Source organism: Miscanthus floridulus, chromosome 7, assembly GCF_019320115.1.
Source record: "Miscanthus floridulus cultivar M001 chromosome 7, ASM1932011v1, whole genome shotgun sequence".
Taxonomy (NCBI): Eukaryota; Viridiplantae; Streptophyta; class Magnoliopsida; order Poales; family Poaceae; genus Miscanthus; species Miscanthus floridulus.
Window position 1 is genome coordinate 47,846,403 of NC_089586.1, and position 22,429 is coordinate 47,868,831.

Genomic DNA, 22,429 nt, shown 5'->3' on the forward strand with positions numbered 1-22,429 from the left:
AAAGTACTTATGTGTATATGTTTTTTAATCGTTTTTTATTGTATTTCTGAGCCTCTGCCCTCTGTCTCGTCTTTGAACATATCTCTTGCAAAAAACTTCCTTGGAGCCTAAGCTGCCCTTCAGGCAAAAGGTGGTGAGGGAGTTGCCGTAGCCCGGAGGCGTAGGCCGTCTCATGGCTCGGTCGGCCTTTTGGCCCTGAGATAGACTTTCGGTCCTTAGGTTTTTTTACAATCGATTTGTTAGAGTACGCGAGAGAGTTTGGCATAGATTTTTTTTCGAAAAATGACTAAAAATCGGTGTATGGGACCTAGGGGGGTCCCCCCTTCTAGCCCCCGAGGGAGGCTCAGTTCTGCAGAGGCAGAGCTGAGTCTTATTCGAGCCCCGCGGTGGGCACCTCTATAGAGGTAGAGCCGAGTCTCCCTTATAGCGTTATCGTAACGTCGATCCCTCATCGATGGGGTCGGGGGGTTTCTCGAAAAATTAGAACAACTAAAGAACGCTTCTTTATTGTATTTTGAGAAACAATTGTATATAATGCTTGGGAATTTAAGGGTAGAAGCGACATAGCTGTTCTATGTTCCAAGCGTTGGTGAGGATTTCGCCCTTCTTGTTGGCTAGCTTGTAGGTCCCGAGCTTCTTAAGCATGTCGTCGAAGAGCCCGAGGCCTCTGGCGGGGACTTAGGGATTCTTGCGATCTACGGCCGTGACTAGATCGGCCTCGAGGACCTCCTGCTTCCCTGGCAACCCTTTTTCTTTTTCTTGGGGAGGTGGGGGGCCAAGGCCCCGGGGGCCTCGTCCCTTCGCTTCCCCTTGGCGTCGTTGTCGGGGAAGATGGCCCTGACAGCCTCTTCGCCCGAGGCGAAGTTGGTGGCGATGCCGAGGAGCACGGCCGCCGTAGTCGGTACGTTCTAGCCTAACTCTCGGACCAGGTCTCAGCAGGAGGTGCCAGAGAGGAACGCCTAGACAATTTCCGAGTCGCCGACGCTAGGCAACTCGGTGCATTGCTTGGAGAAGCATCGGATGAAGTCTCAGAGAGACTCATCCGGCCTCTGGCGACAACTCTTGAGGTCCCAGGAGTTCCTGGGGCGCACGTATGTGCCCTGGAAATTCTTGATGAAGACCTTTACCAAGTCGTGCCAGTTGTTGATCTGCAAGGGAGGGAGGTGTTCGAGCCAGGCTCGCGCCGAGTCTGATAGGAACAAGGGGAGGTTGCGAATGATGAGCAGGTCATCGTTTGCGCCGCCTAGCTGACAAGCCAGGTGGTAATCAGCCAGCCACAGCTCGGGGTTGGTCTCACCACTATACTTTGAGAGGTTGGCCAGTTGCCAAAACCGAGCCGAAAAGTGGGCGCCGCGGATGGCTTTGCTGAAGACTCAAGGGCCAGGTGGCCCAGGTGAAGGACTGCGGTCCTCCCTACTGTCGTAGTGACTGCCTCGGTGTAGGTGGTGGCCTTGAGTGGGCCCATCATTGTCGTGGCACCGTCGCCTGCTGACCACATCGTGGTCGCCTTGCGCCTCACATCGGTCACAGAGGCAGTCGTGCACCGAGGGGGCCTTGTTGGCTGTCGGTGCTTGAGCAGGCTCGGGAAGAACCAAGGCCTCTCTATCCTACCGAGGCGGTGCCGTGGGTAGTTCCGAGGCGCCCCCGCATCGTCGAGAGGCAGAACTTTCAGCCTGCTATACCGTGGCGGTCTCAAGGAGGTCTCGGAGCTCACCATGGACCCATCGTCCCTCCGCGGTAGAGGGCTCGGGCATTGTTTGGAGTAGCATCGCTGCTGCCACGACGTTTTGGCTAGTGCGATTGAAGATATGGGGTTGCTCACCCCCTTCGTCGTTGTTGATGCGGTGGTTGACATTGTGAGCCCTCCGCTGGGCTGCTCTGCCATCACCGCGACCCTGCTGTTCTTGCTCGAGAGTGTCTCGGAGCTACTGCAGAAGGAGTCGGTCTTGTTCGATCTTGGCCTGAAGCTCACAGAGCTGCTCTAGGTTTAGGTGTCGAAGTTCCTCATGGGGCGGGGAGCGATTACCTACCCCTTCATCCTCATCGCTCACGCTCGGCACCTCGAGCTCGACATTGAAGCACTCATGAGTGGGATCATAAGTGTCTTCGTCATCAGAGTTGGAGTAGCCGAAGCAGTAGTCGCTCGCGGCCATGAAGTGGCGCATGGCTTTAGGGTCGCGAAGCCTAGAGAAGTCTGCTCTGGCCCATGCCTCGTCCTCCTCCAAGGAGTCAGCATGGGTGTGGGTCGGGGTTGTGGCGATGAGGTTGAGGGAAAAATGTTGGTGGAGTCCTAGGGGCTCTGTGTGAGCGGAAGCGTAGGCGGCGGTGGCATTGCCCAACCCAAAGGGGTATGGGGATGGTGTCGTTGTCAGGCCCCGTTCCGCTGGAGTCGACTCCTTAGGAGGTGGTGGGGCAGAGCTTGATGACGGGGCGTTGCTGCATGCCACCGGTGTCTTTCCCTTGCCCAGTCTTAAGCTAGACAAGTCCCTAGCTAGGGACTCTGTATCAACAGCCGGGTATGGGATACTGGTGGAGTATAGGTGCTAATATAGATGGTAGGTAATGGCTAAAAGTCGCTGCTAGTATAGGCGGATAATGCTAATGATTACTCAAGCTTTTATGCAAAAAGGTTGTCAGCTCAGCTCCATCAAATAAAGCCTTGCATAATCCTTGGTGTCACTTTATTTCTGGTTTATGATGGGTAAGTCTGGCTGAGTACATTCTCGTACTCAGGGTTTATCCCACCATGTTGCAGGTGAAGTGACATCACCCGACAAAATAAGGTTCACAGGATGACAATGTTGCTTAAATAAGTTTGGCCAAGTTCGACATGGTTTGCAAACTAAAAATCACCAAAGATAGGTACATGGAAACGGAATCGAGAATTTCAGTCATTCCAGACTTAGCCGATTTTCGAAGCTTCAAAACAGCACTGGATTCAATTTCGTGAGCTTGATTTGATCAAGCTAGGTACTGAATTAGCTCTTGAGACTTAAACAAAATTTGTTCCACATAAGATGAACTCCAACTTTTGTTTACCCTGGTTACTCCACATAACCTTGTAGAACTTAACCACATGATTCCGGGTTACTCTTTCTCTCGTGTCGATAACCCGCACTGGTCTTTCTTCATAGGATAGATCTGATTTCAACTTGACATCTCGAAGTGAAACTCTTTCTTCGGGGATACGGAGACATTTCTTCAATTGAGATACATGAAAAACATTGAAGATAGCTCTCATCTCGTAAGGTAACTCTATCTTGTAAGCTACATTCCCACTCTTCTCTATAATCGGATATGGACCTACATACCTAGGTGCAAGCTTTCTCTTTACTCCAAATCGCTGCACACCTTTCATCGGTGATACCTTCAGATAAACATGATCACCCACTTCAAACTCAATGGGCTTCCTTCTTTTATCAGCATAGCTTTTCTGCCTAGCTTGAGCGGCTTTCATATGTTTTTGGATAGTACGGACTTGTTATTCAGCCTCTTCGATGAAATCAATGTCATAGTATCTCATTTCTCCAGATTCAACCCAGTTCAAAGGAGTTCTACACTTGCGACCATATAACACCTCGAATGGGGCCATCTTGATGCTTTCTTGATAACTATTATTATAGGAAAATTCAGCCAAGGGTAACCACTTATCCCATGAACCTTTGGATGATATGATGCAAGCTCTTAACATGTCTTCCAATATTTGATTCACCCACTCCGTCTGTCCGGAGGTTTGGGGATGATAAGCAGAACTTCTAACTAAGTTGGTCCCTATCATCTTATGCAGTTGTTCCCAAAAACGAGCGGTGAACTGAGGTCCTCTGTCAGATACAATGGTTCTAGGAACACCATGGAGACATACTATGTGGTTAAAATATAGCTCAGCATAGTCACTTGGCCGATAGTCAACCCTAACTGGTATGAAATGAGCAGACTTTGTTAAACGATCCACTATCACCCATATGGAATTAAAATTCTTTTGGGTAGGGGGAAGTCCAACAATAAAATCCATACTAATCTCTTCCCACTTCCATCCTGGTATAGACAATGGTTGGAGAAGTCCAGCAGGCTTCATGTGAATTGCTTTGACTCTACAACAATTGTCGCACCTTGCAACATAAGCTACGATTTCTTTCTTCATCTTGGTCCACCAAAAGCGAGATTCCAAATCTTGATACATTTTACTACTTCTCGGGTGGATAGATAACTTGGATGAGTGAGCTTCTTCTAAGATTTGGTTTCTAAGCTCTTTGTCCTTCGGTACAACCAGTCTATCCTTAAACCATAGAACACCCTTCTCATCAATACAAAAGTGTTTTGTCTCTTGTTCCTTCATCTTTCTTTTGATGTGGAACACACCCACATCGGTTTTCTGAAGCTCGATGATTTTACTTTCTAGAGAGCAACTAAGGGTAATACTGTGCAACACAGCAGGATGTAACAGATGCGCCAAATGATAATCTGCCTCCAAGAGAGAATTACAGTGAGATTTCCTACTCAAAGCATCGGCAACAACATTTGCTTTACCCGGATGATAATGAACTTCTAAGTTATAATCTTTAATCAACTCTAGCCATCTTCTCTGCCTCATGTTCAATTCTGGTTGAGTGAATATATACTTGAGACTTTTATGATCGGTATAAATATGGCACATGTTACCGAGCAAGTAATGCCTCCAAATCTTCAACGCTTGCACAACCGCAGCTAACTCAAGATCATGAGTTGGATAATTAGCTTCATGCTTCCTTAGCTGACGCGAGGCATAGGCGATAACTCGACCTTCCTGCATAAGGACACATCCTAAACCGGTACCTGATGCATCACAAAACACATCAAACGGTTTCTCGATGTCAGGTTATGCCAACACAGGAGCTGATGTCAACAAGGTCCTCAAAGTGCAAAACTGTGAATGCAACATTTATTTCTCATACCTAGAAACATGGCACCATGGTAGGAATGTGGCAACTTAGGCTTGCAACAAAAGTCATGCAACATATGAAACATTGCATTGCAACATATGAATGAATTGCTTGTTTTAGTTGCTTTATCACACGTGATCGTTAGAAGTGGTATAACAATTTTGTAAAGTGGTTGATCATGGTCTATTACACCTTAACTACACTTAGGTTACTTGTTGGAACATTGTTCATGTAGATCAAAATGACCAAAATACCCTCAAGTGAAGGTTTGACTAGATTTGACCCTTGGAGTGTCACGGTTTGACTGATTCAAATGACCAACTTAGAAACCTTGCATGGCTTTACACTCTTTACAAAAGTTGTAGCTAATTTATTAAGAAACAAAAGTTGTTTTATGACCAACTCATGAAAATGTGTGGAACATGTTCAAACAAGGCCCACAAGTCAGATGTCCATGCTGTTTTTCACTGAAAAATTTGTCTAAGTCCTAAACTGCAATTTCAGTTGGATCAGGTCAACTTTGGCTTCATGTAACTGCTGATCCATGGCGATTTAGGGTTTGGTCCTTGAAAGGAAAATGTAGCTGGATGTTACATCTACAATTTTCATGTACACCGTTTTTACTAACGAACAACGGATTAGTCAGGATAAGGTGTTGAAGTGGCGCTGTCAGTCATCGTTGATGAACCTGAATCGCTGTTTTTAGAAAACAGTCAGTGACTGTCATGGCCGACCGGTTCAGAATCCGCTGGCCACGTGGCACCACTCATCGCCGCTCGCCTGAGCGCGCAGGCCACGCGCCGTGGGCGCCCTGGCACGGCCAGCCGCGTCTTGAAGACACCCCACGCCTGCCCGACCGAGTCGCCAGCCCCAGTTGCATTCCTCGCCTCCCGCAGCGCAGCACCGAAGCCGCCCGCCATTGCCGCCGGAGCTTCGCCCTCGCCTAGCTTCTGCGTCTTGGCAAAAATGTGTTGCCCAGCTTACCCAGAGCCCCGCCGTGATCCCCTCTTCCTTTTCCACCGTGTTCGCGAGTCGATCGTGCATCGGTAAGGGTCAATCGCTGATCTTTTCCCCACCATCGCCTTGTCGGACCTCGCCGGAGTAGTGCTCCTCGCAGCCAGCGCTCCTCGCATCCTCCCATTCCCTCCTCTGGCTCATGTTAGGTCATAGGAGTACCACCAGAGCCCGTAGGGTCACCGTTAGGAACCTTGATGCCGTAGCGTCGTCGGAGTCGGCCCTGCCGCGGCCGTGCGCTACCATTGCTCGTCGCCGACCCTGTAGCCGTGCCAAAAGCTTCAATCAAGGGCACGGCTAGTTGTGCATTGCTGTAGTGAGCACCGTAACGCCATTGGTCTCGCCGGAGAAGCCACCGACGGCGAGTCCCGCCGTCGTCTTCTTCCTTCCCCTGCTTCTCTCTCTGTCGCGCGGGTCTGCCTTGTCAGCCGTCGTGGCTGAGGCGGGAGCCCAGCGTGGGCTGCTCCATTGTCTGGGCCGCGCCAGCGTCGCTCGCGGGCCGCCGTTCCTCGGGCCAGCCCAACAGCTGTGGCTGTGATTGTTTTCTTATTTGTTTTGTTTGGATTATTTCACAGTTTGGCATATAGATTCAAAAATGTGTATCTCCTAGTTGGTAGATCCAATTGTTATGGTTCTAATTTTATTGAGTTCCTAGTATTGTCTAGTATTTAATAAAAATATTATATGAGCACATGTTTTAGAAATTCTGGATAAATTAAATAGGACTTTGAAATGTGTTTTTGGATACGTGCAAACTTGTTTGAATTTTATCTTGAGTTTCTGTGGTCCAAAAATGATGAAATTTTATGGGTAGTCTATTATTGCTTAGTAGAATCTCTGGTTAAAATTTCAGAGCTTGTGCATGTATAGTTTTTAAGTTATAGAATTTCTTTTTATCAATGGATGGATCTTATGTGAATTTTCATAATTTTTCTATAGATCCAGTGTAGGTAAAATTTGGTGAGTAAGGTTCTTATGCTAAAATAATGCTAGGAAAAATGTGAAATCTGTTGCTTGACACTTTTCATTAGGGTTTTCTAATTATGCTAAAAATGGACATACCACTTGTTATTTTAGGTACAGCAAGTTCTGCTTGCTCAATGACTTTGAAATTTTTATGGTAGTCTATGTGAAGCATGAGATAGCTACTGTAATTTTTGTAGATTTTTGTGAATAGCTTTACTATATATTGCTTTAATCACCTAATTAACTAAATAAATTGGAAAAGGATATTAAATAATTTATTTAGAAGTTAGCACTATACTTTCTAGTGTTCCTCTGGTATGTGCAATAAGTTGGTAAGCTTGGCTTGGTCAAATTAGGCTTTTGCATCATCGTTTAATAAATAAGTTAGTAACCCTGCCGTTCTGGATAAATTCTAGGTTACTGGAATTTGTTTTGGTTAACATAAGTATCATGCTGTGATGTTACAATTGTTTTGTAGAGAATTCCATAAGCTTTCCAGAATGTCCTCATACAAGTCATTTGGAATTGTAGAACTCTGGTTGTGATTGAATTAAGGGACTACTTGTATGCATACTAAGCTTTAAATGTTAAATTATGTATACCTTTACTATTTCTAAGTTTATGGTAATGTTCTTAGGTGTTAGGCCTTTAACTGAAGATGAGCAGCTTTACCTTAGGTTATACAAGTTAGGTAAGTTGATCTTATTCTTCAAGTTAAGTTTAGATACTTGTTTTAAAGTGAGTTGAATAGGGCTATTCTTAATCGGTAAACGAGTGTCCAGTGATGTTTCGTTAAACACTTACTGTGATTCATTCATCATGAGCATCATATCATTCCTTATGCATCCATGATATTTATCTTGTGCATCGGCATGCAATAGGTGTTCCGGAGGGAGTTACGCTTCTAGAATTTGAGCCAGTACTTCCAGAGGAGCAGCAGCAAGCTCAGGAGCAGGAGGTGCAGGCCCCCGAAGAAGGAGTCAACGAAGAAGTTCTTGAGTGCCCCAATCACCAACCTTCATCTTTTCTGAAAGGCAAGCCCGGAGCATTCTAAGACTCCTATGTTTTAAAAATGGTTACTTTGAGTATCTTTATTTATTGATGCATTAAGTGATAGGAATTGGATGCGAACACTTCTTGCATATATACCTATTCCTTGACCAGTATACGTACCCTGAATCCCATTTAGGTCCAGGTGCGAATCAAAGCTTAGCCATGCTTAGACCGGTAAGAGTGAGGTGATTTCCTGTCACCTGCATATTAGGGAAAATGTCTGGTCACGGTTGGCTATAATTGCTATCGTGGAAAATAACCATGTGGTATTAATGAATTGTGACCGGGCGGGAGGTCGATAGAGAAGCAGCAAGGCAAGGAGGTCTTGGTTGTGGATCTATCCCCGTCTGTGTCGTTTAAGGACCGATTCGCTGTACGTCCTCATGTCATGTTGAACGCATGCCTGTCACTTAGTTGGCCGGATAACTCGTTCCGACCGCGAAGCCGAGTAGCTCAACTCAGGCCAGAAGACCGAGAAGTGAAAGTGCGCACCCTGGCGGTAGTAAGGATGTGCGGGGAGCTATTGGCATAAGTCCGAGGTGAGATTGACCACCTGGCAGAGTGGACTCCCTAAGGGTGCAGCGCTGCTCGGAGCCGCGATTCCTGAGATGTACCAAAGGTGACCTAAGGCTGCCTTCGCGAGGTATGCCTGGGTTTGTGTTAGGAATACCCCTCCAGCTGGATAGGAATCGATTCGAATCGCCGTCTCTCCCGGATAGTGAGAACTTGACTGAGCAGCGGCAACGTAGATGCACTTAATTGAACTTGATGGTTAAATCGATGATGATGATGATACAACATTATACCGGATATGGTTACTAATGTTTGGAGTTAATCAATTGCTTGCTCTAGTACAGGTGCTAATCTAGTTGATAGGTTAATATTGTTAAATTGCTGCTTACTCATAAAGCAAATTATGCTCTCGTTTCACTAAAGCGTTTATGCAAAATGGTTGTCAAGCTAGAACCACCGATAAAGCCTTGCATAATCCTTGGTGTCATTTATTTCTGGTTTACGATGGGTAAGTCTAGCTGAGTACCTTCTCGTACTCAGGGTTTATTTCCCCCTTGTTGCAGATGACGTGCTATATAACGGCTACTGCAAGTATTGTCTCCACCCTGCGGGGGATGAAGACTAGATCATGGGCATGATCGTCTAAATTATCTTATCTTACTGCTTTTGCTGGATATGACTATGGTACTGGCTTGTATTTGAACTACATGTGTGTGATGGTGTTAAACTACTTTGCTTCCGCTATTTGAGAACTCGTTTTGTAATAACTATGTGTACTCTGATGTATGTGGTACTTATGAACTACTTGTGAAATGGATGTAACATGTGGCTTGTTATGTTGAATTACTGTGATCTTGGTTGTATGCAAGTTGGTTTGAAATCCTTCGTGGTTTCAGTTGACTACCGGGTTTATATGGGTTCAAGTATGACGGTTTGATCACTCTGGTGATTGCTTTTGTACTTGTGCTCTTATAAATTGGTCGGTTCTATTACAGCGGTGCATCGCCCTAAGCTCGCATGGTGTTAGGGTGGTCCCGCCCGTGTTGTGCCTGGCGAGCGCAACGAGAGCGGCGGCCTGGGCGCCGCCTGCGCCTAGGCTGCTGGTGCGTGATGTCGTCGTCGGTCCATGGGGCTCTGGGTGGGAGGAGTACCATATAGTACTCACATCCTAGAGACATGAAGTCTAGGCTCTCGAACCAGATCACCGTGCCGAGATGCAGTGGTCGCACGGGGGCTGCCATCCAGAACTTGTTGGGATGACTAAGCTAACACGTAGTATGGCCCCTACCTGGCGCGCCAACTATCGGTGTTTTGGTCCGGCGGGTCCTCAACCGACTAGTGAAAGTGTACTGTGTGCCCCTAATCTTGGATGGTGATGCAAAGAGACACAAGGTTTATACTGGTTTAGGCAATAGGTGCCCTACGTCCAGTCTGAGAGAGCGATCTTGTATTCCTTGCACCGAGGTGCTTGTAGTAGGGACTTACAAGCTGAGCAAGAGAGGGAGCTAGTACCAGGTCTCTGCGTAGAGTGGCGTGGGTTGCTTGAGATGTTGATCTCTTGCAGTGAGAGAGTGTGTGTATTACAGAGCGTTGTGCGTTGCTTGCACATGTGAGTCAACTCCCAAGAAGCGGCCCTGGTCACTCCCTTTTATAGTTGAAGGGAGGCACAGGGGCGGTACATGGATTTGTTACGTGGCATTTTGTGAGCAGAGGCGGTATGTCCGAGCCCTGTAGCTCGTCACTGTGGTGGCATGGTCAGTGGAGCGGCCTTGTCCTCAATGCACTGGAGCGACGCACCAGTCACACCTGATCCTGTGCAACGTGGGAGCTCCTGTGGTGGCATGTGCAGCTTCTTCTGTTGGAGGCGTGCTGGTCACTATATGTTTGACCGGCACGGAGAGCCGAGGCTGGGTAGATGCGATGGCGCGGGTGTGCTGACTCCGAGGATACAGGAGCTTGGCCCTATGCATGACATGGGAGCTCCTATGGCTTGACGCAGCGCATGCCGCGTACTGCGGACGACGTGCCGGTCCCAGAGTGCCGGGGCTCGGTGGGTGCGAGTCCTGAGGCTACAGGAGCCCGAAAGCGGATAGCCGAGGCTCGGAGGGAGCAGTTGGTCTTGTACGTCGATTCTGAGGCTACAGGGACCCGGACTTGACTTTCCATGCCACGCTGTCCTTGGAGCAGGGGTTAGGCAGCACAGTGCAGCACGGGTGTTAGCCGTGGGCACAGTGCCAAGCGCAGCAACCGGAAACCCCTGCCCCGTCCTGTCCTAGGTGGCATGGCATCGATGTGACTCCCGTCTTATCGGCCACTCCGCTGTATTGTGCCACCGTTCAGCTAACGTCGCGGGAGTGGTTGGACACGTTGGTTGGACGTGACATCCTATCAGAGAAGTCGGTCAAGGTGGTGGTGACAGGGTTGATGCCAAGCCGGCCTCGAGCGAGTCGGTAACTGAGTGCTCGTCCGAGGCCTCGTGACGTGGGGCCTCGGGCGAATCAGAGAATCGGTACCTCGTCCGAGGCCTTGTGGCACAGGGCCTCGAGTGAGGCGGAGAATCGGTACCTTGTCCGAGGCCTTGTAGCGTGGGGCCTCGGGCGAGGCAGAGAACTGGTACCTCATCTGAGGCCTTGTGGCGCGGGGCCTCGGGCGAGTTGGAGAATCAATACCTCGTCCGAGGCCTCGTGGTTTCATTCTTGGCCAAGCCCGCTTTGGGTGAGTCGGAGAATCGGTACCTCATCCGAGGCCTCGTGGTTTCATTCTGGGCCTCTGGGCCGAGCCCACTTCGGGTGAGCTTGGATTTTTTTCGAGGTGGGCCGGGTGGTCCAGCCGGGCCTCGAATAAGGTCGGGGTTCACCAGTGGTTGTCTCTTGGCTTCGATATTTACAAGGTCTAAGCGATTTTTTCGGTTCTTGTTTAGGGGACCCCTTTTTATGGTACCCGACACATGTAATAAGAATATCATAGGAATCTACCTCACCCATTGTTCTCCTGAGTTGACTAGTTTACACTATCTTAGTGAACTATCCCCTGAGTGTCATTATGCTTTATTCCTATCATTATGTTCACCCCTGCTTTAGCTATGTTGGTATGTTGCTTAGTAGACATTCCTCTGTTATCCAATCAATCTTTACTCCATTGTTTCCCTGTGGTAAAATATAAATTACGATACCTAGAATACTCATAGTAAAATGCTACAATGGTATTCTATTCTCTTGTAGAATCCTTCATATTCTATTTGCTTAATAAATACCAACAATGTTCAAACATAAATTCATATAGTGAGAACAAGGAGTGGGTGGGGAGGCGGCGTAGGATCTCTAGAACAACAACCTCTATGAGGCTGGCCAGTGCGTTCCTATTGTTGGGGGCCGCCTCCATTTCAAATAGCCTACAATCATCATTGTGTAGTAGGATGAGAGCTTCCTTAGTAATGAGATCACTAAAGAGGAAAATAATTTGACAAAGATCCATCAGTGAAGTCCACAACTGATACCAAAGTGCAACTTTAACAACCATTAACAATTTTTATGGTCTGACCTCATCTGAATTTAGAGTAGCACCACATAGATATATATAACTCAAACTAGAGTAGTAGTTAATGGAGCTATAACCATTACAATTCTAGTTAAATCAAGTCTAACCATCACACTTACAATTAGTACATGAGCTCAAAGCTTCTTCCATAGGAGATAGACAAAGATTAAGAGGACTACAATTACAACAGTTTTGAAGGAAAAAGACGGTGGAGTAGCTATTGGGTTTTGAAGATAGAAGTCATCATCATGAACTAAGGGTGGATTTGAGTTAGTTCTTGACTTGAAGGCAGCAATTCCTTCTTCATAGGAGTTGTACTTTTTATAACAAGCACCACAAAACCTATGAACTTGTTCCTGGTAGTCAGGTCAGTTGTAGTAAACTCCTGGCTCACAACCATTGAACACAACATAGCATGGATGACTCATCTCAAATCTGCACAACCCAAACAGGCTACCTTAGTTTTGACAATTAGAATGCTAGTGAACAAGTGGTAGTGATCATCATTGGCATCAGTAGCAACATGTGTAGCTTAAACATTAGTGACCTCAGTCATGTGAATGATGGACACAAAGCATTGATTTGCTTTCAATGCCTTCCTCTTGTTTCGAACCAAATGGATAACTATAACTTGGTTGTCAACAAGGAGAAGACACAGAAAGCAAACATATGAGCTACATCCTAATACATCCAACAACCATATAGACATCATTGGCACAGAAATGTGGCCTCAGATATGTTACAAGTTCAAATTAGGTATAATCAAGCAAGCACTTGATAATTAACAGGCCTAGTTGCACATAGCCATTTATAGTAAGAACACTGAACATATGTAAAAAACCAAGACATCAGGAGAGAACCAACCAGTGCCACCTCCAAATTCTTTTCATCATCATTGGTCTAACCAGATCTCTAATGCTAGAATATTTGTTGTATACCTAATGTTCAAGTAAGGACCAAAACAGTGAAGCGAACGGGAAAAGGTGAGAAAGGAAAAATGTGAATCAGATATGTCGCCTCTGCTGCGGCACACAACAAACATAGACACCAATGTTGCCATGCTCTATGGGGAAGCCCCACCGCCTAGCCTCCAAAAGGACGCCTGAGCCACAATAGCACACCGGAGATTCTCTGTTGCCTTCAATTTCATCCACTGCCTTCAATCGCTGCCTCCGCCGAGCTACGGTTCGTCGAAGAGAATGAGAATGGGAATAGAGAAAGGGAATGAGGAATTAATGGGCAACGGTGGCCTGGTTGTAACAATTATGTGCTGACAGTGGGGCACTAGGTGCTCAAAAGGGGAAAAATTGTACAAAATGGCATAAAAATTTGTCACACTAGAGGCTCAAACCAAACACCTCAGGCTTCATAGGCTCTTTACTCGACCAATGTGATAGACCAGTGAGTTCGTTATTGTAGTTGTTTTAATTGGGAAAAGGCAACAATGATCTGATGGCACTGGTTTGCAGTTTAGGTCCATTGGCGTATGAAACTGTGTACATGTGCGCAATGATCTGACGGTGTCCATAGTTTTTTCACCTATTTTTCATTATTAAGACGATAGATGGTGTCCATAGTAGTTAACATAAAATATTATTATTGAAATTTTAATGTTATTTACAAGATACGGAGGAGAGTTCACAAGCAAGCTACTCCCCATCGGGAACATTATTGATGATGTCTGCTACATGCACCACCGCTACACGGCGTTAGCCAACTTGGTGAATTCACCTACCATCTATTCAATGTCATCCCATGATGACTTTGGTAGGAACCCTGGCTCCACCTTGTTCAGGTCAAGGCTAGATCGGAGCTGAGCAGCGGCCAGGGCCGTGGCGGCCCCATGACAGATGCCATGGGTAACCACCGCTGTGACCCGCATGTGCATGGCATGGAGGCTCTCCTTGAGGTTGCCCCCCATGGGTGACACCACATTGACGGTGATGAGTGTCGCGTCTTGAAGCAACATGAGTTCAAGGCGGTGCTCCTCCGTGCGCATTGTCACGTTACGCGCCGAGGCGCGCAACTTCCCCTCTAATTCATGTGCGGTGTCCAGCTTACCCAGGACATCTCCCAATTGCTCCTGGACAGCGACCAACTCCTGTTGGACGGTGGCCAACTGCTCCTAGACACCTTAAAAGAGGAGCAACAAAGACCATTGAGATCAGTCGATCAGCGTTTGAAGGCGATGCACGTGGCAAGCATCGAGCGACCAGACACTAGGGTCCTACGTCCGGTCGATCTGACCAGAGCGTCCGGTCACCCCGAGCAATGCCCAGTGAAGGGGTACAATGGCTCTATTTCATGGGGGCTTCTATTTAAGCCCCATGGCTGGCTCAAGATCACTCTCTTGGCCATTTGCATTGACATAGCAACCTTGTGAGCTTAGCCAAAGCCCTCCCACTCATCTCCATCATAGATTCAACATCTTTGTGAGATTGGGAGAGAATCCAAGTGCATTGCTTGAGTGTTTGCATCTAGAGGCACTTGGTGTTCGTGTTTCGCTGCGGGTTTCACTTATTACTCTTGGTGGTGGCCATCACCTAGATGGCTTGGAGCAGCGAGGATCATCGAGCGGAGGTTGGTGATTGTCTCCGGCTCCGATTGTGGTAATTGTGAGGGGTTCTTGACCTTTCCCTGGCGGAGAGCCAAAAGGTACTTTTGTGGATTGCTCGTGGCTTGTGTGATCCTCATCTTGTGTTGGTTGTGTGGTACCCTATTGAGGGTTTGGCGTGTGATGCCAATTAGCGCGTGAACCTCTAAGTGAGTGAATCACCACAACGAGGACTAGCTTGCCGGCAAGCAAGTGAACATCGATAAAAAAATCATTGTGTCATCATTTGATTCTGAGGTGATTAGTTTGTATTGTTATTCATTCTTGTGATTGATTGGCTCCTTCCTCAACACGGTGGTATAACCATCTCGCTCACTCTCTTTACATTGCCGCAAACTAGTTGTCAAGCTCTTTAGTGTAGCTAGTTGTGAGAGCTTGTTAGTTTTGTTAGTGTGGATCTTTAGTTAGCTTTTGAGAGCACACTAACTTAGTGTAGTATCATAGCTATTATGTGGATAGAAACTATATAAACTAGAATTGTGGTAGGTGTCTTACAATTTTTGTAGGCTAGTGCAACACTTGCTTCGCCTCATAATTGTCTAACCAGTTTGTTAAGTGTTGTTGTAGAATTTTTAATAGGCTATTCACCCCCCTCTAGCCATTAGGACCTTTCACCGTCCAATTCCATCTCTCTGTCTGTCGTTTCCTACACATCTGAGGTAAACAACCTTTGGATTGGCCCTGGTCCCCTTTGAGTCTAACCTATCCTCCACCTTTATAGTTTATTGTCATATATTATCGGCGTTTGTTCTTTGAGCTTCCAATCCATTGCATCCATTTGCATCTGCGTTTTGGTATGTTCTGTCTCTCACATTTGTGAACAATTTGGCATATCTTTCTCTGAGATCTACAATCTATAGAAATAATTTATAATTTTTTCTGAATAATTTAGCATATATTTCACTGAGATCTGCAATCCATAAAAATAACCTGTAATTTTTTTTGAACAATTTGGCATATATTTCTCTGAGATCTGCAATCCATAGAAATAGAAGTTGTGTTATCCCCAAATTACATCATTTTGTCCAATAATATCTATGATGAATTCATTGTAAATGTAGTAATAAGGCATTATGAATATGTAAAAATACATTGTAAATGCAACCAAGTGCCACGCATGGCCAGGACACTCGGTTTGCTCATATTTTATTGAGTTCACGGCATTAATATATACTCATCTGGAGCTTGGGCATGCATCTGGTGTTGAACAAGGCTTGCTTTATTTGTGTAGGTCCAAAACAACTTGTACGTCACCTTCATCGTAAGGTTCGTCATCACCTATGAAGATTTTAGTTTGGTTATGTGTACACATATTTGAATGTTCTCGGTGGGAGCTTGCTAGTTAGCATCAAGTCATTTTTTGCTGTGTTTTGACTTTTGAATTGAATGGCTTCACAGCATTGTGTTCTATTAGGACTTGTACAAGGATGGCGGGAGTATATGCACAGCTCATTTTAAAAAATCCCATTAAGGGGGAACCCCTCCTGTTTTACATAGAAAAAAGCAAGGCTCATTGCTCATGAAGCACCAGTGCCTAAGGCTATATGCCCGCCGTCCCCTTCCTCGTACGTTGACCTTGGGGGAATCGATGGGGTAAGCCATCTGTGTATTTCAGTAGCTAAGACAATTACTCTATTATATATAGTACAATCTTATAGCCTGAGTATTTGATTTGTATGTGCAGGAGCAAGCTCCCACCAAGAATGACACAACCATAGCAGATAGGCCTGCTAGGCGCGGGGGTATCATCGAGTTGGATCCGTCCGGAGAACCTGTGGAGCCATCCCCTTCATGGTACCTCGACCTTGGGGGAATTGGTGGGGTAATCCATCTACGTTTATCCGTAGCTAATTCAATTACTCTGTTATATGTAGAACAATCTTACAGCCTAAGTATTTGATCAATATGTGTAGGAGCAAGCTCCCACCGAGAGTAACACAACCACATCATATAGGCCTCCTAGGCGCTAGGCTAGGTGAGGGCGGAGCAAGTTGTGCACCGGTAAACATTTTATCACCGAGTTGGATCCGGCTGGAGAACCCATGGTGCCATTTGGTGCCATGGGGCCTTACAAGACGGCCAGCTCGGTGTTAGTGAAGGACAACATACCAATCAAGTACAGGTACTGGAAACAACCAGGCAGCGAATGGGTGGTTCCATAGGAACTGTTTGTTTTTCCGGATGTGTTTGATGAAGAAGTGGTAAAGGATAAGACATTCTTTATCATGGGCAACTCATTCAAGTATTTGAGGTACTACCTGAACTCCCAATATGTAAGGAAGGGCATCGAGCCAGAATGGAGTGAATACCCACATCAGCAAGAGTATTGGAGTGATTTCTTGCGTGAGAGGAATCTGATGCGCATGCATCCTCATCTATGTTCTCTCCTTCGGCTTAGAGGTTGGCCTCTGAAGCCCTTCAGTCAATTGACAACCTAGCGACCTACTTAGACTGTGTAGCAAAGCTTGTCTTAAGTGTGCTTCACCTTTTTTCTTGTGTTGCTGACAATAATATCATCTTTAGTGGAGCTGACCATTTTGGAGATATCTGGGCTGCAAGAAGATCTTGGTGGTTTCATTATAGAGACCATCACCTTATCTAATCAAGGTGCTATAGTTCTAACCATGGAATGCCGGTTTCATTTTGGACGTCTGTTTGTGTTCTGAAAACTATATATTCGTTGTGGTTGGATTTGGACGTTATGTCGCTGTGGTTGAAAACTATGTATGTTGCTGTCATTTTCTATGGATATTTGTGTCGATGGTGTTCTAAAAAATATATACGTTGCTAGAGATGCGTAAGCCATGAAATTTCTGTATTGTTGGTGCTATAATGTATTGTGAACAATAATGATGCACACTGGTAACGCCGGCGGTAATGGACAAAACATTACTGCCGGAACAAACACAACGGCGACGGTGATGCTGGCCCTCATTACCGCCGGAGGGCACACCAACCGTGTGCGCTAGTGCCTACATCACCGACGGATGGTACGCTAGGCCGGCATTGATGTTCTCGTCATCACAGCCGGATGGTACATCGGTCTGGCATCGATAGGGCCATCATCACCGACGGCTGGTACGCTGGCCCAGCGATGATAGGTACATAGTCACCGCCGGATGATGCACCGGGCCAGCAACGATGGACGCATCATCACCGCCGGATGGTACACCGGACCGGCGTCGATGGACGCATCATCACCGCCGAATGGTACGCCGTACCGGCGTCGATGGTTACATCATCTCTATCGTATCATACGCCAGGCCAGCGTCAAAGGTTACATCATGACCGCCGGACGGTACGCAGGGCCGGCGTCGATGGACGTATCATCACCGTCGGATGGTACTCCAGACCGGCACCGATGGACGCATCATCACCGCGGAATGGTACGCCGGACCGACGGTGGTAAAATACAGTCACCGCCGGCGCGCAACCAGAAGAGATAAAGGTCGCCGATCACCGCCGACATACACCAATGGGGGCTAAAACCGTCGGTAGTGAGGGTTCTGGAGCCGGCGGTGTTTAGCTTTCTATAGTGGTGTGTGATGTTATATATATATATATATATATATATATATATATATATATATATATATATATATATATATATATATATATATATATATATAAACTATAATATGAATGAATGAATTATTTGAGAAACTAGTTTGTGGATTTTAATTTCCCTGTGGTAAATAATTTTTCTGACTATAATCGACAGAAATTTATTCGTTGACGGTAAATCTTATTTTTCTGTCGTCTGAACTCGATAGGGATAGAATTCTAGACCTCGCGGCTGGTAATTTGCTTGTTGACATCGACCAGACAAGGAAATTGGGGTACTAACAAGGAAATTGTTTCACCGATATACAACTTTTCTATCCTTATCACTTTTGTCCAATCGGTAGTTTTTTGTCGGTGAAACGACCTGGAAATTAATTTTCTAATTTCCTTGTCAATTTCACACTAACACTTAGGGAGTAGGGAATCTTGTCACATTTTGCTACTCATCTATTACATGTGGAACCTAAAACAAACTTGCCAAATTTAGTTGCCAACCAAACATTTGCTAAATTGATAAAAATTTCCTAAGATGAATTGTGTCAAAGTGTGGCTAGGAACTAAATATACCCCCAAAATGATACAATATGTTCTAGGTAAAGTATAAATTTGAATGGGTTGTCACTGTTTAGTTCCTTTCTGATTCAAATGGCACTATCTTCATGCTAGATATTTCATCATTGAACTTACACGCATACTTTATTTGATAATTACATACATCAATATTTTAGCAATAGATTTTGGTAACATGGAAACTCGATAGTGATTGGCATGTGGAAGGTGGGTTACGTGGCATGTTGCTGTGAATCACTGTGAAATGATGCAATCGATGGCAAATAGAAGCCAATGGATGACAATGCCGTACGTATATCAGGAGTGATCATGCAAGCCCGTGTTTTAGATATATGAGCTCCACATTTTCATATAGGATACGGTTAATCGTAATATGGGCAACTTACTAAAATTCAGACCATCGCATGTGTGCGTGATACATCCGTTTCGACTGAAATTCGCTACAAAAAAAAAGGTAATAAAAAACACAACCACATTATACGTCTAGCCATGTTAATTCCTAATTCTTGGCCCTTCAAACTCGGTACCAGTCGTTAGAATATATGGGCTTGGCCCAAATAAGAAATTCTGAAATTCCTAGAGAAATATCAAAGAGTAGAAGTAAGAATTCTTTAGTCTTGTCAAAGTGGAGGTAGCTATACTTAAATATATATGGAAGTCCTCTCCACTCCTATGAGTTCAGCGTGAGGAGGAGAAAGGAAGCCCACATACATGCGCTTACTTCGCCGGGTGGGGAAGGGTGAAGGGCGTGGGCACGAGGCACCTGCATACAAAATCTGGCTCCGCACCGAAATCCGGCTCCCCCTTGTGGTGGCGTACCTCTTTTTATAGTTTTAGTTTTTGACTAGTAAACGTGCCCGTGAATTACAACAGGAGAAAAAGTGCTACATACCAAGGGCTACTATGTCTGAGGATTTTTTACTACATATTTATATGTTTTTTCCCTTTTTATAAAAATTGAGAGCTATAATTTATTCTATGACGACATCCAAAATATAAGCAAATGTTGGCAATAATATGACAATATATAATTAAGCTTATTTCAAATTAAAATAAGGTCCTAATAAACTTTTTTCTAGCATTGCTAAGCACAAAAATATTTGCTCGTAGATATAATTAATTTTATTTTTTATAATTCGTTAGTGCAGTTAAATATCAAATTATATGAAATATTTTGAAGACACGTAACAATCTGTAACTCAAATTAGCATGGAATTAGTTATTGATACCAAGGGCTACTATGTGTGAGAATTATGACAGAAGGCCGATCTCGATTTTCCATGTTTTATTGTCGGCAATGGCACTGGTGCATACTTCAGGATTTTATTTTGAACTATCCACTAAATCAGGTTATAATAATAATATGAGTCTTGCTTTTAATACATTAATAACATGTTGGTGGAAATATTTATTTTCTCATCAGTCAAAGTTATGGAGTTCAAAGCCGATAATTTTGTTTTTATTTTATTTTATTATATTTATCTACCTGATTCTATGTATTTAGTTGAACGTGTGAACGTGATGAATAAAGAAATATAATTGCTGGAACTGGAAAAAAGAATCAGAAAAAACCGTGGTCGACGAGGACTTTGAGCTCTGTTCCATCCTCTGGTTGGTCTCTACGTCAAAAAAACAAAAAGGAAAAAATCCGAACATTCTTGAAAAAACTGAAAAAAATAAAAAACCGAAACTAAGAAACTTGCCGTGGTTAGTATTATTAGGAATAGATTTCTATTTTTTCCTATTTGGAACTGGATTAGGAACGGGGGATCAATTTGGATTATGATTCCTAACTGTCTATATAAAATAGGAGAGATGTAGAGAGACGATCAAAGACAATTTTCACATTCATGTGTGAGTTAGAAGGAGACGGACCAAGACAATGGGTGGAGAGAAATTTTGCCTCTTTAATATTAGGTATAGATTACTGGGTCTTTAAGTTTGCAGATAAGATTCCTAAACGGTTTAGATCGTGATCATACCACAGAGATTGGGTCGAACAGTCCTATATATACTGCCTATCGGCCAATGCCAAAACGTATCTAATCAAGCTAGGGTTCTTGTCTCTTCTCGCTGTTATGCCGCCGTCGTAGCTTCTCCATCCCGAGCGTCTACGTGCACCGGTGTTCGATAGAGCAGGTCTCCAGAACCCTCATCTTTGCGATCCTGCACTCGGAGAGGATGAATAAGGTTTTTGGGAAGTGCTTTCGTGTGACTGCTCCCAACCTGCACGACGGCTCATTTTCCAAAGTAGGCTGCGTTGGGACGTCGTCTGCGCCGCCAGCAGATTCGCCACATCATCAACGGCAACGTTACTCCACCTCTCATCAATGACTTTGTGCTACCAGCAGCTACAACGTCTCCACCACCAGTAATGTCGTCTCCCCCGCAGACTAAAGGTACCACTACCCTAGATCTGGACATCACTACCGGTTCAAAAACCCACTTCACTGCCGGATTTTGAACCGACAGTGATATACCGGCAGTGATGGGGGGTTGACATCACTGCCGGTCCTTAAAAACAGACACTTGTCTATAGGAAATAGTGTCGGTTCCTGGCTCCACCCGGCAGTGTCCAGTTGAACAACACTGTCGGTTTTGTAGTGCCAACCGACAGTGACGGTTGCTTCAAGAGTGTCGGTTCTTGGCTCAAGCCAGCAGTGTTGAGCAAGCCTACACTGTCCGTTCATAGATCAAACTGGCAGTGTTGTAGTAAATATCAGTGTCGGTTCATGGATCAAACCGGTAGTGTTGTTGTAACCATCAGTGTCGGTTCATGGTTCAAGCCGGCAGTGTTGATCAAGCCAACATTGTTGGTTTATTTCTAACCGGCAGTGATGGTTACGACAACACTGCCGGTTTGTTGCTAACCGGCGGTGCCCGTTAGTATTTTATTGTTTTATAATTTATTTTAATTTTTTTTCATGGAATCGGGTTTTGCTTTATATATGCTACGTAGACGACAGGTCCATCAATATTAAACATTACAAATGTCACGGTTACAGTTCAAATGTTCTTATCAAGATCTCGATAACTCAAAACAAAAAAAGAAATGTTCTCGGACTTCACAGATTGTGCAATGCTTCTCGGACTTCTTACAATAATCTGGCGAGCTGCTCTGGGCCATACTGGTCGTTGTACTTCACGGATTGTGCAATGGAAAATACCCCATCTTTTTCTAATACCTTGGCTAAGATGAATTTTGCCAGCTCCGATTGTAGTGCGATGATCTCCATGTCTAGCAGCCTTTCGTGCTTATATTTCTTGCGCTGTCGTTCAAAAAAGATGATATCCAAATAGGAACAGTAAATCATTTTGTTGAATTATTAACAGACATAAATGAAATGGGGATTATACACACCAACTTATCGGCTTCTTTCGATTTCGCGCCGATGTAGCGAAGCATTGCCCACATTACATAAAACCCGCATTCATTGTTTCCCGCCGGCTGTGATAGGTACTTCCCCTCCATTTCGATAACCTTGAATGGGACCGGCGTCCCACCAATATGTCTTCTTCGGACACTGAGCAATATTAAAAGGAGAAACATTAGAAAGCGGTATGTGTGATTAGAAAATAATATGTTATTAGGATCGCTTACTAATTCAGCACTGCCACCAGTGCATCCAGATGATGAAATGGTTTTTTCTTTGAGTCCCACACCTCGCGCAGATTTTTG